General features: G+C 43.2%; 1 protein-coding gene across 1 annotated transcript in view; it reads left to right on the top strand.

Moving 5' to 3' along the window:
* The window catches only part of pld1b (phospholipase D1b), a 96,276-nt gene that overhangs the window by 22,231 nt on the left and 58,854 nt on the right, over positions 1–15,191 (top strand). The gene's annotated exons all lie outside the window — the stretch shown is intronic.

Consider the following 15,191-nt stretch of genomic DNA (forward strand, 5'->3'; position numbering starts at 1 on the left):
CCGTCTTCATTCGCGTTCTGAATGGTTCACTTTGGTGTGGGAGATGTCCGTGGGTGTAGGTGCTTTGAAGCTCAGGGTCTCCACTGTATATGGAGGGCTGGTTAGGAGCAGGTTGTCAAGGCAGATGGACAGATTGATGAGTGAGTCTGGTGTGGTTTGTTCATCTCAACATGCTAATTGTGTCAGAACATGAGGGTCAAGCCCTTGATGGAATGCTGCCTTGAGGGCTGGTTCATTCACTTCCCGCAGCAATTGTGCGGAACTCCAGTGCATATTCGGCCGCTCGTCTGCTCCCCTGCGTAATGTAGTGCACAGAGAAGCTACCAGCTGTAGTCCATCATCACCACTAACAGGAAATTAAGAGTCCTTGGCAAGATAAAATACATTTTGGAACTTTCAGCACCACTGAATCGAAGTGGGTGTGTGTCAATTTTTGACCCTGTGTTGATTTCAGGAAAACCAAAATAATATTACAACTCATGCACCAACTTTTTTTATATTAAAGATGTATGTTGTAATCTTTCTGCCACAGAAAAGGAACAGTTCAAAGAAAATCACTGAAAGCCCAAAATTACCATCACCTTCATGTCCCAGGGTTGAAACTTGACGATTGCATAGTCGCCAGCAGTGAGGCTACGTTCACACTGCAGGCTGAAGTGACTCAAATCCGATCTTTTCGCCCATATGTGACCTGTATCCGATCTTTTATTGACAATATGAACAACACAGATCCGATTTTTTCAAATCCGACCCAGGCCGTTTGGATATGTGGTCCTAATTCCGATTCCTATCCGCTCTTTTCATATGCGATTTCAGTCTGAACCGCCAGGTCGCATTCATCCGACTTACACATCATCAACAAGCCACAAACGTCACTATTCTGCGCTGAAGTAGGCGGCGGGTCTCTCAAAAAAAGTTACAACAACATGGTGCATAATCACGGGCGCAGATAGAGGGGGGGACTCGTCCCACCCAGATTTAAATTCACCTCGTTCGGTCCCCCCCACTTATAGGGAGGAAAAAACATCTATGCTGTCTTTCTTTGTATAAGGCAAACCTCACGGAAAAATCAAAAGACTAATTACCATTTGGTTTATTGAGGTGCACGGCAGTATATACATAGTTGCAACAACTCACATAAAACAAAGACTGATATTCGGTTGGTTGAGCTGCGCAGACTGCACAGGTTGCGAGCTCGAGCTTGGTTGCTATGGTTACTAACAACAAGTTTGACAGGCATATCGGGGGTTGGGGTTGGTTTGCTGGCAGCTTTGTCCCCCCCCCAGTTTTTTGTCCCTCCCAGTTCAAAAAACGTATCTGCACCCCTGCACATGACATCAATGCGAGGGACGCTTCGGGCTGTGAAGGTTCTGAATCTTCTCAGTGGAAGGACGCAGAGGTTAGGGAGCTGATTTCCATTTGGGGGGGATGCAGCTATTCAAGCTAGATTGGATGGGTTATACCGCAACCAGGCGGTTTTACTTCCGTAAACACTGGCCATGCTCACTGCGTGTGACGTCGTCGTATCCTGCAATGCGCATGCGGAACACTTTTAGGTCGCTTTTCGTTCATACTGAGGATCACATACAAGTCGCATATATTTGTTAATGTGAACGACCTCTAAAAACTGTCCGGGGCGACTAAAAGTTAAGGTTTGGTTGCCCAAAGGGTCACTATGATTTGAGAAGTACGAAAAAATTACAATAAAACTAAATAAAATGTTCCTTCCTTGGAGTATCTTTCTAAGTTTGTGAATTCTAGTAAAAGTTTAGTTCTAAAGTGCAAAACTCAAAGCCGTTTGTGAGTTTCAGATCCACGATATCGATATCCACGATATCCACTGCTGTGTCCAAAATAACTCACTGTATAGTGGACTATATAGTGAGTTCGCCATTTTGTAGTACTGTCCGAATGTATAGTGAGAATTATTACACCCTATATAGTGGACTCATAGTATCCCACAATGCACCGTGAAAAGTAGAGTACAACCGATGGTCACTAACCAAGTAATATATACCATCATGCACTGTGTTCGCGCATTTTCACAGAGCTGTAAAAGCTGTTTCTTAAGGAGCGTTAAGTATTTTAGATTGAGTATAGCAGCAGTTTGTTTTTCCTTATGACAACAGGCACAAGACAAATTTATAAGTTGTGGTGCAAAAATGACAATAATACTGTAGTATGTTGGGGTGAATGGACGGAGGAAGAAACACATCATAAACGGACATTCAAGTACAATTTAAAATAGTAAGAGAATAGAAAATAAGCTAAAATAGAATAAGACAGATAAAATACAAGAATAAAAGTTACAATGCAGAGCAAGGAATTAATCAAAAGCCTCAAATTTGATTTAATAAAAGGCAGCGGTGAAGAAAGAAAGTATTCAGGCTCGATTTAAAAGAACTGAACTAAAGGATGCAGCAGACACAAAGTACTTTGTATTTATTAATGTGGGAAATATGCTCATATGGATTTATCACAAAAATACATGCATGTATTTATTATTTTGAAAACCCACCAGCCAACTGATCTGGCATGTTTCAATTGTGTGACAGTAATGACATAAATAACGGTGCGGCGGAGTAGTGTCCGAAAGTGTTTTTACATTTCACCAATGATGTCAGTATATAGTCCTTTAAATAGAATTCCCTAGATAGTGAATAGGGAGTAGTGACTGAGTGAGTGATTTCAGACAGAGCACACACAACTTTCCCACACTCTGACTTTTCCCAAGATTCATTGCTGCGTCATAGCAGAAGCCGGGATCTTTCTTCCACTCCACTGTGTCGATGTTTGTAGCTAACACTAGCTGCTAAGTAGGTAAGATCAAAGATGACTAAAACATGGTTACACAGGCCCAATTTTCTGATGTGCTTTGGGGATAATATGATCAGAGTGCCCCATCTGTCTACCCTCACGGAACGGACAAACGACACGAAGTTGTGACCCGACGTCAGCTATGTTGACATTGTCAATTATTTTATTCTTATATAAAATATTATATAAAATATATAATAAGTATTATATAAAGTAATTCAATGATTTTATTCTTATCTGTGCAGTTATCTACACAGTAATAAAACTGGCAAAATTATATGTAAAAGAGAGGGCGAGTTTGTTTGCTTAAAGTCTGAGGTTGAGTCGAGTCAAAACAAAAAAGGGAAATCCTGCCGTCATGCAACAGCTCTCATCTGGAAGGTCGGCTCTGTCAGAGTAGAGCGATTGGATTGCTAATAGTATTGGCTTGCTAATAGTGTAGTGTTTATATGTTGTAATTCGCTTTGGATAAAAGCGTCTGCCGAATACCAGAACCATAACTATAACCATATTAACCATAAGCACTGAGCTCTAGTCTAATAGAACTCTACCAGCCTACTGTACCATGTCTCTTGTATCAGCTCAAGCAGAAAAAGCTGGGAGAGAAGCATGGGCTAACTGTTTTAATGCAAATGCTGTCAAACTTTGGAAACAATAAACATACCATACTTAAATAATTCCTTCTTGATGTATTTGTCCAAGCTTCTTCAACTTCTTAACTCCCCTGATCATTCCAGATATTGGATGGTATTTGTAGGCTGTTTGCTGTTTACACTTGTACTTCAGCACTGGTCGCTCTTGAATTCTCTCGGCTACCTGCACTGATTGTTAGTCACTTTGAATAAAAACGTCAGCTAAATGACTGTAACATAGTGTAATGTTTGAATAATGTAGAATATCTAAACAGCAATTACACAGAATTAATGTTGTTGATTAATCCATTTCTGGGGGCATACGTTAAACACCGTGGGGTGTTATTCAAGTAAAAATGGTTTAAAATTTTTGTGTGTGTTTGACTAGAGGAAATTTAAGGGCCACTTTATTTTGGCCTGGGCCACTGAGAATTCAGGGATACTGACCTGAGTGGTGACCAAGCACTGAAGTTTTTAGCCTTAATGTCCCTGTATGTAAACTTCTGACAACCTGTGTCTTGAAAGCCTTGAGAGTGTGTGTGTGTTGTGTTTTTCTTCCTGTCTTATACTTCTCCATTACTCTGTGTTAAAACGTTCTGAGTGTGAAATGCTTTTTGTTCAGAATTTGGACATGCTTAACGCTGATGTGTGTCTCAATTGAGAGTCTCTCTCTCTCTCTCTCTCTCTCTCTCTGAGGTGTCGCTTGTAAAACACACTTTTACTCTTTCAGTGTGTCTACAGCAGAGCCCTTCTCCTCTCAAAATTACATGGACTTTGTTTTGGGCAATGTACTCTGTGTGTGTGTGTAATTTGGGGTGTTCGGTGAGTCTTGGTTATGGTTTTCAAGGCTACATACAAATATAAATAAATAAAATATCACTATATAAATAAACAAAAGTAGATTTGTGCAGGGGGCGGCACGGTGGTGTAGTGGTTAGCGCTGTCGCCTCACAGCAGGAAGGTCCGGGTTCGAGCCCTGTGGCCGGCGAGGGCCTTTCCGTGCAGAGTTTGCATGTTCTCCCCGTGTCCGCGTGGGTTTCCTCCGGGTGCTCCGGTTTCCTCCACAGTCCAAAGACATGCAGGTTAGGTTAACTGGTGACTCGAAATTGACCGTAGGTGTGAATGTCAGTGTGAATGGTTGTCTGTGTCTATGTGTCAGCCCTGTGATGACCTGGAGACTTGTCCAGGGTGTACCCCGCCTTTCGCCCGTAGTCAGCTGGGATAGGCTCCAGCTTGCCTGCGACCCTGTAGAACAGGATAAAGCGGCTAGAGATAATGAGATGAGATCACGGAGGAGCAAAATTCCTATTTTACTTTGAAATACCAGCTTAATCCTCTTCCCCTCCATCTCTCCTCCTTCCTCTCCTCCTCTTCCTCTTCCCCTCCTCCTCTCCTTCTCTCCTCCCCCTTCCTCTCCTCCACTTTTCCTCTCTTCCTCTCCTCCCCCTCTTCCTCTCCTCCCCTTCACCTCTTCCTCTCATCCTCTCCTCCCCCTTCCTCTCCTCCTCCTCCCCTCTTCCCCTCCTCCTCTCTTCCTCTTCCCCTCTTCCTCTCCTCCTTTTCCCCCTTCCTCTCCTCCTCTTCCCCTCTTCCTCTCCTCCACTCTTGCCCTCTTCCTCTCCTCCTCTCGTCCTCCCCTCTTCCTCACCTCCTCTCTTCTTCTTCCCCTCTTCATCTACTCCTCTCTTTCTCTCCTCCTCTCTCTTCCTCTTCCCCTCTTTCTCTCCTCCTCTTCTCCATCTCCTCTCTTCCTCTTCCCCTCTTCCTCTCCTCCTCTTCCCCTCTTCCTCTCCTCCTCTTCCCCTCTTCCTCTCCTCCACTCTTCCCCTCTTCCTCTCCTCCTCTCATCCTCCCCTCTTCCTCGCCTCCTCTCTTCTTCTTCCCCTCTTCATCTACTCCTCTCTTCCTCTCCTCCTCTCTCTTCCTCTTCCCCTCTTCCTCTCCTCCCCTCGACCTCTCTTCCTCTCCTCCACTTCCCCTCTTCCTCTCCTCCCCTCTTCCTCTCTTCCTCTTTCCGTCTTCCTATTCCTCTCCTCCTCTTCCCCCTTCCTCTCTTCCTCTCTTCCCCTCTTCCCCTCTTTCTCTCCTCCTCTTCCCAATCTCCTCTCTTCCTCTTCCCCCTTCCTCTCCTCCTCTCTTCCTCTTCCACTCCTCCCCTCTTCCTCTCCTCCTCCCCTCCCCTTCCTCTCTTCCCTTCTTCCTCTCCTCCTCTCTTCCTCTTCCCCTCCTCTCCTCCTCTCTTCCTCTTCCCCTCTTCCTCTACTTCTCTCTTCCCCTCCTCCTTTTCTCCTCTCCTCCTCACCCATTGGGCCTCTCAGGTGCTGTAGGTTTCCATTCTGTAACTCGATGCCTCGTGTCAGACGTCTTTAACCAAATCCTCGTCCCTGACCCTGATTCAGCTCCTCCTTTGTTTTCCTAAGTGTATGTATGAGTCAAGCATTCAACAGTCAGATCATGTATCCTGAGTGTGTGTTGTGTAAATGTCCCCGCCATACTGCAGATGGTACGATCCGCCTCTGAATTCAGTGCTGAGGAAACAGCAGTAAGATTTTCATCTGTGAGTTTTTGTGTGAATATTTACCTCACACAGAAGAACAAATTTTGAAAGCAGCGATGAGAAAAAAACAAGAATAAAGTTTAGAATAAATTCTAAAGAGGACCTGAAATAAAAGATGATGATGTTGTGTGTGTGTGTATCAGACTGTAGTTAATGGAAACAGTGAGAGCCGTGTTCCTACAGTATTAAGATGGACGTGTATCTGATGTATCTGATGTATCTGATTCTGAAACACTCAGATCCCCACAGGAGCATGAAATCACTGGAAGCGCTTCAGTCCTGCTCTGTTCTGTTGCGTCTCTCGTGTAGGCGGATCACAAATAACCATAAGACGCTGCACTTCAACATAATGGAAGCATCTTACGGTTCTGAAAGCTCCCTTCAGCTTCAACTCTGATTTCAGATTTTGTGAAGCTCGTAGCGGTGCGAAGCTTCATTACTGCAAACCTCGAACGCAGTCATATCAGGAATATCACTTCTGTGTGGAGAAGGGTGGGGTCGGCCAAATGCTGTAAATATAAATATGAAATGTGCCATAATACACACACACACACACACACACACACACACACACACACACACACACACAGTGCTAAGAGTTTTACACTGAATGCAAAAGTTTGTGCACCCCAGAACAGAGTAAAGACCAAGCACTTGTATTTATTTCAATACACAAGTGTGATTACACAGATCCTTTATTATTAGTGAATGTAAAAATATTCATTTTAGAATAATATATCAAACCCGAGAGAGAGAGAGAGAGAGAGAGAGAGATTTAACAGTTATAAAGAACTTTAATGGGTGTGGCAGTTTGTTACTCACTAAATAAATAAAATACCAGCATGATTGTACAGGAGAATTTTCTGAGCGACATTTCTGTCACTTTCCTATTCAGTACGCTGTGGAGGAAAAGGAAGTGTGTAACTTTACAGCAGAAATTACATCCTGCAATGCAAATTATTATTATGGGTTGTTGTTGTTGTATTGTTGTTGTTGGTGGTTTTTTTGAAGCACACGTCATTTCTTTTACAGGACTGTGGCATATAATCACATGGACACTTGTAGTCTTGACATGAAACTATATGATAGAACCATTATCTGTAACCGCTTATCCTGTGCAGGGTCACGGGCGAGCTGGAGCCTGTCCCAGCTGACTGTGGGCGAGAGGCGGGGTACACCCCGGACAAGTCACCAGATCATCGCAGGGCTGACACATAGAGACAAACAACCAATATGATAGGTGTTTTATTGAAAAGCCTGTTTAATTGGCTTCAAGATCTCATCTCATCTCATCATCTCTAGCCGCTTTATCCTGTTCTACAGGGTCGCAGGCAAGCTGGAGCCTATCCCAGCTGACTACGGGCGAAAGGCGGGGTACACCCTGGACAAGTCGCCAGGTCATCACAGGGCTGACACATAGACACAGACAACCATTCACACTCACATTCACACCTACGGTCAATTTAGAGTCACCAGTTAACCTAACCTGCATGTCTTTGGACTGTGGGGGAAACCGGAGCACCCGGAGGAAACCCACGCGGACACAGGGAGAACATGCAAACTCCGCACAGAAAGGCCTTCGCCAGCCACGGGGCTCGAACCCGGACCTTCTTGCTGTGAGGCGACAGCGCTAACCACTACACCACCGTGCCACCCTGGCTTCAAGATGTTTTTGTAAATCCAGATTTTAAAAGGAGCTTTTTAAAGATTTCCTCCTCACTTTCACCCTGAAACCACAAAACAGCACGTTCACTTTAGAGTTTTAATTCTGATACATAAATCACCTGTGACACGTTTTAATGTCCTCTTCAAGATGACTGTGTGTGTGTGTGTGTGTGTGTGTGTGTGTGTGTGTGTGTGTGTTTAAAAAGCTAAACTTTTTTTATTTTCTATGTTCAGGTTTAGAATGTATAATCTTCATGTAAACTGTTAGAAGTTATCACAAACACCTGCTAATGTTTTTATAGGAATTCATAGAGAATTTAATTTTGATGCATCTGAGCTGAAAGTCCTGCAGTTAATCAGGAAAGAGGAGAAATTCTTCATAACGTTAATGTCAAGTCAAGTTTATTTGTATAGCGCTTTTAACAATAAACATTGTCGCAAAGCAGCTTTACAGAATTTGAACGACTTAAAACATGAGCTAATTTTATCCCTAATCTACCCTCAATGAGCACGCCTGTGGCGACGGTGGCAAGGAAAAACTCCCTCAGACGACATGAGGAAGAAACCTCGAGAGGAACCAGACTCAAAAGGGAACCCATCCTCATTTGGGCAACAACAGACAACATGACTATAACATTAACAGTTTTAACATGAAGTCAGTTTTGTTGATGTTCTATCTCTTCATTGATGGAAACTTGAGTGCAAAACTGTTCATGACAACTGCAGTCCTAAAGTTAGCAAGTCAACTGTAGTCCTCAGCCATAAAAGCATTACTGTAAGGGTCCAGAGCATCCTCCAGGTGTGACTTTCAACTGTCTACATGGGGCCATCCTCCACAGGAGCGATGCGATGAGACTCCAACCAGACACAGGGCACCAGGATGGATCAGGCAGGTCTGAGGAGCAGAAGAGGTCGGCATCTCGATCCCAGGACCAACATGTAACTCAGAGGAACAGATTTGGGGGGGGGAGAAAACACAGGCTGTTAGGTATGCCCAATGTCACCTGAATAAGTAGGAACAGTATACATATTGCACTGAGTACTAGCAGGGACTCTGACAAAACTATGACAGCATAACTAAAAGGGGAGAGCCAGAAGGTAACACAGGCATGAGGGAGCCCCGGGACTTAAACAGCCAGCCACTACACCATCAACAAACTCGAGTGAGCAAGTGAGTGGGGGACTGACAGCATCCATACATCCCAGTTTACCAAAACACTCTGTCTGAGGACCCTCCAGATCTACTCCTTTACCTCATAAACACCATTAACAAAAGGCTTGACTAAACAGATATGTTTTCAGCCGAGATTTAAACGCTGAGACTGTGTCTGATTCCTGAACATTACTTGGAAGGCTGTTCCATAACTGTGGGGCTTTGTAAGAAAAGGCTCTGCCCCCTGATGTAGCCTTCACTATACGAGGTACCAGCAGATAGCCTGCACCTTTTGATCTAAGTAGGCATGGCGGGTCACAGAGGACCAGAATTTCACTCAGGTACTGTGGTGCGAGACCATTCAGTGCTTTAATGGTCAATAGTAGCATTTTATAATCAATACGAAATTTGATTGGGAGCCAATGCAGTGTGGATATGACAGGGGTGATGTGCTCATATTTTCTAGTTCTCGTAAGGACTCTTGCTGCTGCATTTTGAACTAACTGGAACTTGTTTATGCACTTATTGGAACATCCAGACGGTAAGGCATTACAATAATCCAACCTGGAGGTAACGAAAGCATGAACTAGTTTTTCCGCGTCATGTAGTGACATTAAATTTCTTATCTTAGCAATATTTCTGAGATGAAAGAAAGCTATCCGGTAATGTTATCAATGTGAGTTTCGAATGAAAGACTGGGGTCATTAATCACTCCGAGGTCTTTTACTGCTGCAGGTAAAGAAACAGAAAGGCCATCCAGAGTTACTGTGTAATCAGAAAACTTACTTCTAGCTGCATGTGGTCCTAGTACAAGTACTTCAGTCTTGTCAGAGTTAAGCAGAAAGAATTCAGTAAGAGTTAAGCAGTTTCCCCTACAGAAACTACACTGTTCTCATTCTCACTGGCCTTCTCTAAAGCCTGGATACGTGCTTCTAAAACTGTAATCTTCTCCATCAGAGAGCTAACTAATCTGCACTTATCACAAATAAAGCTTTTGCTAGCGACGGAGGAAGAATGATTAAACATCCTGCACTCAGCACACTGAACAGGCTGAAGGTGTGCCATGATGAAAAGATTCACGTACCTTAATCCAAGATCTGTTGATATTACAGCAGATCCGATGTGGATGGCCTCCACTTGTGATCTTTACGCAGGAGGAGAAAAAAAAGAAAGCTTCCGGTCTTGGCATTCTTCCGAAAAAAGAGAGCGAAAAAAAACGGAAAAAGGAAAGCGAAAGTACAATTTAAAAAAAATTAAGAGGATACTGGAAAATTGTAGAAAAAATAAAAAAAGATTAGTGATTAATGGCAACACTCGCGGAAAAAAGACTCGTCGCAAACAACTCGGGAACCAGGAAGTGCATAGCACTAATATAAGCTTTATTACAGATCAGGAAATACATCAATAAAAAAATAAAGATTTACTGATTTTAGTTTGCTGGTGAAATGGAACCCACTGCATTTCGTTATTATTATTATATCCCCGCTCCGAAGGAGGGGGGGTACACTTGGTTTACCTCCGTCCGTCCATATCTCTGTCCGTCAGAAACACCCTTTTTCTCAGCAGCCACAAATCATAACCACTTGGTACTTGGTAACAAACTTCAGCTTGGGGTTCTATACCGTGTGTACCGTTTTCAGGTCTGTCGCACATCGACTTCCTGTTTACCGACGGAATGTATTTATGAAACATATAGGGTGAATTTTTGACGCTATTTCAAGAAGCAAAATGCGATTTCAAAATGACGGTTTACCAGGATGCTGTTTGAAATCCCTGGGGAGAGACACTGCTCTTTACTTACTTGTTTCAGGGTTATTTATTTGTTGAAGTCAACATTCATAATAAGTGTCCTATTCCTTCGACTGCTTGTATTCTGATATAAATGAGAGCGGGGGGATACGAAAGTGAGCAGTAGCTCACAGTTGATCTTGTTATAAATTAGATTTTACAGCAGAGTGAAATCCCAAACATCATAAAGCCCAAATGTGTTTAATCCTCTCGAGTTTTGGGCTGAGACATGGTAAGACGTGCCGTTTAAAGAGCCTGATATTTTTCTTCTCCGTAATCTCCAGGCAGCAGTGTGGAACAATAGCACAGTCTTTAAACCCAGACGAGGCGTTGGGTAATTACTGTGTTAAAGCTCTTGACGGAAGTGGCCATGGTTTGTGTGAAGACTGACTGTGTGAGTCATCTGTGGGTTTTTTTCTTAACATGTGTAGGATCACAGCAAGGTTTCAGCTCTTCTGGGTCATTGATTAAGCTTCAGCCAGTTGCTGAGACCTTCTCCTGATTCTGAATCTGAGTGTGACAAAGGAATCAGAAGGAAGCAAACTTTACAGGAACGAGCAGACGGCATCAGCTTTTTGTTTGTTGTCATGGTAATGCAACTCTGATCTCTCAAATCCTAACTCTGACTCAGAATTGGTTAAGAGGCCCACTGCAGCGCTGGAGGATCTGTTCGTCTGAGTGTCTCCTGAATTGTCCTGATGTGAATCTGAGTCAGAGTTAGGATTTGAGAGATCAGAGTGAGTCAGAGTCAGGCTCAGAAGGTCATGGGTTCAAGCCCTAGCACCACAAACTGCCATTGTCTGGCCTCTGAGCACGGCCCTTAACCTGCTGTTCCGGGGACTGCCGCTGACCTCTGACCCCAAAAGAAAGAATTTCAGTGTGCTGTAATGTTTGTGTGAAAGTCTTCTGCTCCTCTGAGGAGGAACTTCTTCAGTTTTTGTGGTGATGAAAGGAAAGGGAGTGTTTAAAGTTTTGGGTTTTACAGGCATTAATGCTGCTGCATGTGTGAACCTGACTGTAAAAGCAGAACGTAAACATGAACATAAGCAGCTCTTAATGCTTCTGTCTCTGAGCTCTGATGTGAAAAATGCAAATATGGACACGAATTGCAGCTCACGATTGATATTTGTGTTCTGATTCTATCTACTAGTGCTGATTGTTGGCCATGTTAGCGATGATCAGACATTTACACACAAAAGTCAAGCTACATGACCAGAGGTGGAAAGTAATGAATTACATTTACTCACGTTACTGTAATTAAGTAGATTTTTTGTGTAATTTGTAATTTTTTAAGTAGTTTTTGAAATGGGTAATTTTACTTTTACTCAAGTACATTTCGAACCAAGTATTTTACTTCGCTACATTCGAAAACCGCCCATTACTGAGTAAAAAAATTAAATGCGGGGAAAAAAAACCAATTGGCCTGAACTGAAAGGAAACTGGCGCAGGCGCGCGCACGGAATATCCATATTAGCCTACATGTATCGTTGGATGATGGCTGGTGCCGAGGTAGCCGAGCAAGAGATAGAGGAGGTCATGGAGGAGGTTGAGGATTGCCAAGAAGAGAATTCCCGTGGAACAGATGCGCCGGACAGCGAGGGAAATCCTTGGCCGTATCTCAGCCAGTACTTTGCATTCAAACGCAATCGAGGCAATAACATAATAATGCAATGCAAAATGTGCCTGCCCTGCCGTACAGAGCTATCAGTCTACAAAACTTCCACATCAAATCTGCGGAAGCATGTGGTGGTAAGTAGACCTGTGTATCCCAAATGTTATATTTATTGTTTGGTTAAAACCTTCCACTGTTGAGTAAAATGTGCCTTCATTATCAATTCTTTTGGCCGCCTAGCATCCATACTGATCACTAACGTTTCAAGTGAAGTAGCCTAAAGGAAATGAATCACCTCACGTTTACAAATTTGTTTTATCAGGGCTACCTTGCCTGTGTTTCAGAGAGCATGGACCTTCTTAACTCCTTTCCAAAAATTAAAAAAAAACTTTCCCTGAAACTCAACACGGGCCTTCCGGCCTCAGCTGCCTGTGAGCGCCTTTTCAGCTCGGCTGGTTTATTGTTTACCGCAAAGAGAGCACGGATTAGTGCAACAAACTTTGAGAATCAGCTCCTGCTGAAACTCAACAAGAGCTTTTCGGTTTAATGTTTTAGTATTCAGTGGGCAGAGTGGGCAGGGCACTTTATTTCATTTCTTTTATCAGCAGTCAGTGTGTTCATTTTTCAATTAAGACAATTGATATAATTTATGTTTGCTATAGAAAGAAAAAGAGAGCACAGTTTGTTAATAAGGAATTGCTCAACATTTTCACTGTCTTGGATACTTTGATTTTGGTTTTCTTTTCTTTTTTATTGTGGTGTTTGAGTTGGACCATACAATTCAGAATTTGGCACTTTGCTTAAAAATGTTTTATGGGGTGGTCTCAAAATAGTTTGCACATTACCTCTCGACAGGTTGTAAACATTATGCAGTTAATTTGTCAATTATATTTTCTATATAAGGAAGAGCACAGTGTTACTAAGGAATCGCTTATGGCCCTTTTCCACTACCCTTTTTCAGCTCACTTCAGCTCGCTTCAGCTCACTTCAGCCCGACACGGCTCGCGTTTCGACTACCAAAAACCAGCACGACTCAGCTCGCTTCAGCCCTGCTTAGCCCCTAAAACTCGTACCGTTTTGGAGTGGGGCTGAAGCGAGCCAAAGCGAGCCGACTGAGGCTGGGGGCGTGAGCAGACACTCCCCTGTGCACTGATTGGTGAGGAGGAGTGTCCTCACATGCCCACACACGCCCCGCGAGCGCGCTGGGATCTGTAAACACCGCAAACCCGGAAGGAGAAGAATTACGAATTACGAGAATTTCTGAAGCCTTATGCGCCTCGCCTCATCTATGCGCTCTTGCCAGTATCTGTTGGCGTTGTCGGTGACAACAAGCCACAGCACCAAGACCAGCAACACTAACGACTCCATGTCCTCCATGTTTATTGTTTACTATTCGGGTTGTGAGACTACCGCTTAAAAGATCACTGATGTCACTGTTTGCGCTGCTTAACGACATCACCTGACGTCCACCCACTTTCACTAACTCCACCCAGTGTGTCCACCCACTTCCATCCAGCACGGTTCAGCGCGGTTGTAGTCGAAATGCAACTCCAACAGCCCCGCTCAGCCCGACTCAGCACGGCACGGCTCAGCCCGACTCAGCCGCGTTTGTAGTGGAAAAGCGGCAATAGCTGTCTTTAAATCGTGAGAGTCCTGGACACTTTGAGTTTGGTTGGTTTGCGTTTCATATGTGTCATTTAGTAAGTCTGCTTTAGTGGCTTTAATAGCTGGCGTTTGTCAGTAAAGAAAAAAATGGATGATAGAATTTACAAGTTATGCCACTTGTACTTGAAAATGTTTTATGGGGTAGTCCAAACAAAGCTTTATACATTATACTGCCTGAAAGGTTATTATGTGGACTAATAGTTCATTAAAAACAATTTGATTTATGATTTGTCCTTTCTTTTTTTACATCAAATAATTGAAAGTAACTAAGTAACTTTTACTCAAAGTACATTTTAAGTTGAGTACTTTTTTACTTTTACTCAAGTAGATTTTTAGATGGATACTTTTACTTTTACTTGAGTAGAATTTAAGCAAAGTAAAGATACTTTTACTTAATTACAATTTTTCAGTACTTTTTCCACCTCTGTACGTGACACACGTGTCTTTTGCACCTCAACCCAAGAGCCAGCGAAAGTTGTTTACCGAGCTGTTGCATGGCGTGTGTGTGTGGTTTAGATCACTGTGAGTATCTCTAATAATATAGTACACTATCTTTAACAGTGTAATTACCACAGTCCACTCTTCTCTTCTTCTTTGCAGTTGGTTGATAACAACGATGACTGCTTCATGTAGCATCAGGGACAAATCAAAGTCCTCCACTTTTGTCTGTTGTTGTCAAATACGTTCCACAAGTGGGGGTCAATGTTCCTACGTTTCAAGTTCCTCTTTACAGTGTCTTTAAACCTAAGCCGAGGCTTTCCCCGGTCATGTTTTCCCTCAGACAGCTGAGAGTAGAGTAGCTGCCTAGGTAGGCGATCATGTTCCATTCTTTCCACATGGCCTAACCATCTGAGATTCATTAGTGTTAGTATATCTTCCATCGATGGGAGACCTGCTCTCTCAAGGATTTCCTTGTTGGGGATCTTATCCTTCCAGGATATATTCATAATCTGTCTCAGGTGATGCATCATGTAAGCATGTAGTTTCTTCACATCAGTCCTATAGATGGCCCAAGTTTCTGCACCATAAAGGAGAGAGAAGAGTACTACAGCTCTGTAAACTTGACATTTTACACGGATGGTGATATGACGATTTTTCCACAGTCTGTGTTGGAGTTTTCCAAAGGCTGCACTGGCTCTTCCCACTCAAAGTGTGAGCTCCTGATCCAGTCTGGCATTCTTAGCAATAGTCCTGCCTAGGTATATAAACCTCTTACACGTCGTGTGCATTGTTTATCTTCACTTCTAGATGATGGAAAGTTGTAGTCAGGGGTTTTGGTGGTTGACATAGGCATACTGTTTT

Source organism: Neoarius graeffei, chromosome 19 (genome assembly GCF_027579695.1).
Source record: "Neoarius graeffei isolate fNeoGra1 chromosome 19, fNeoGra1.pri, whole genome shotgun sequence".
Lineage (NCBI taxonomy): Eukaryota > Metazoa > Chordata > Actinopteri > Siluriformes > Ariidae > Neoarius > Neoarius graeffei.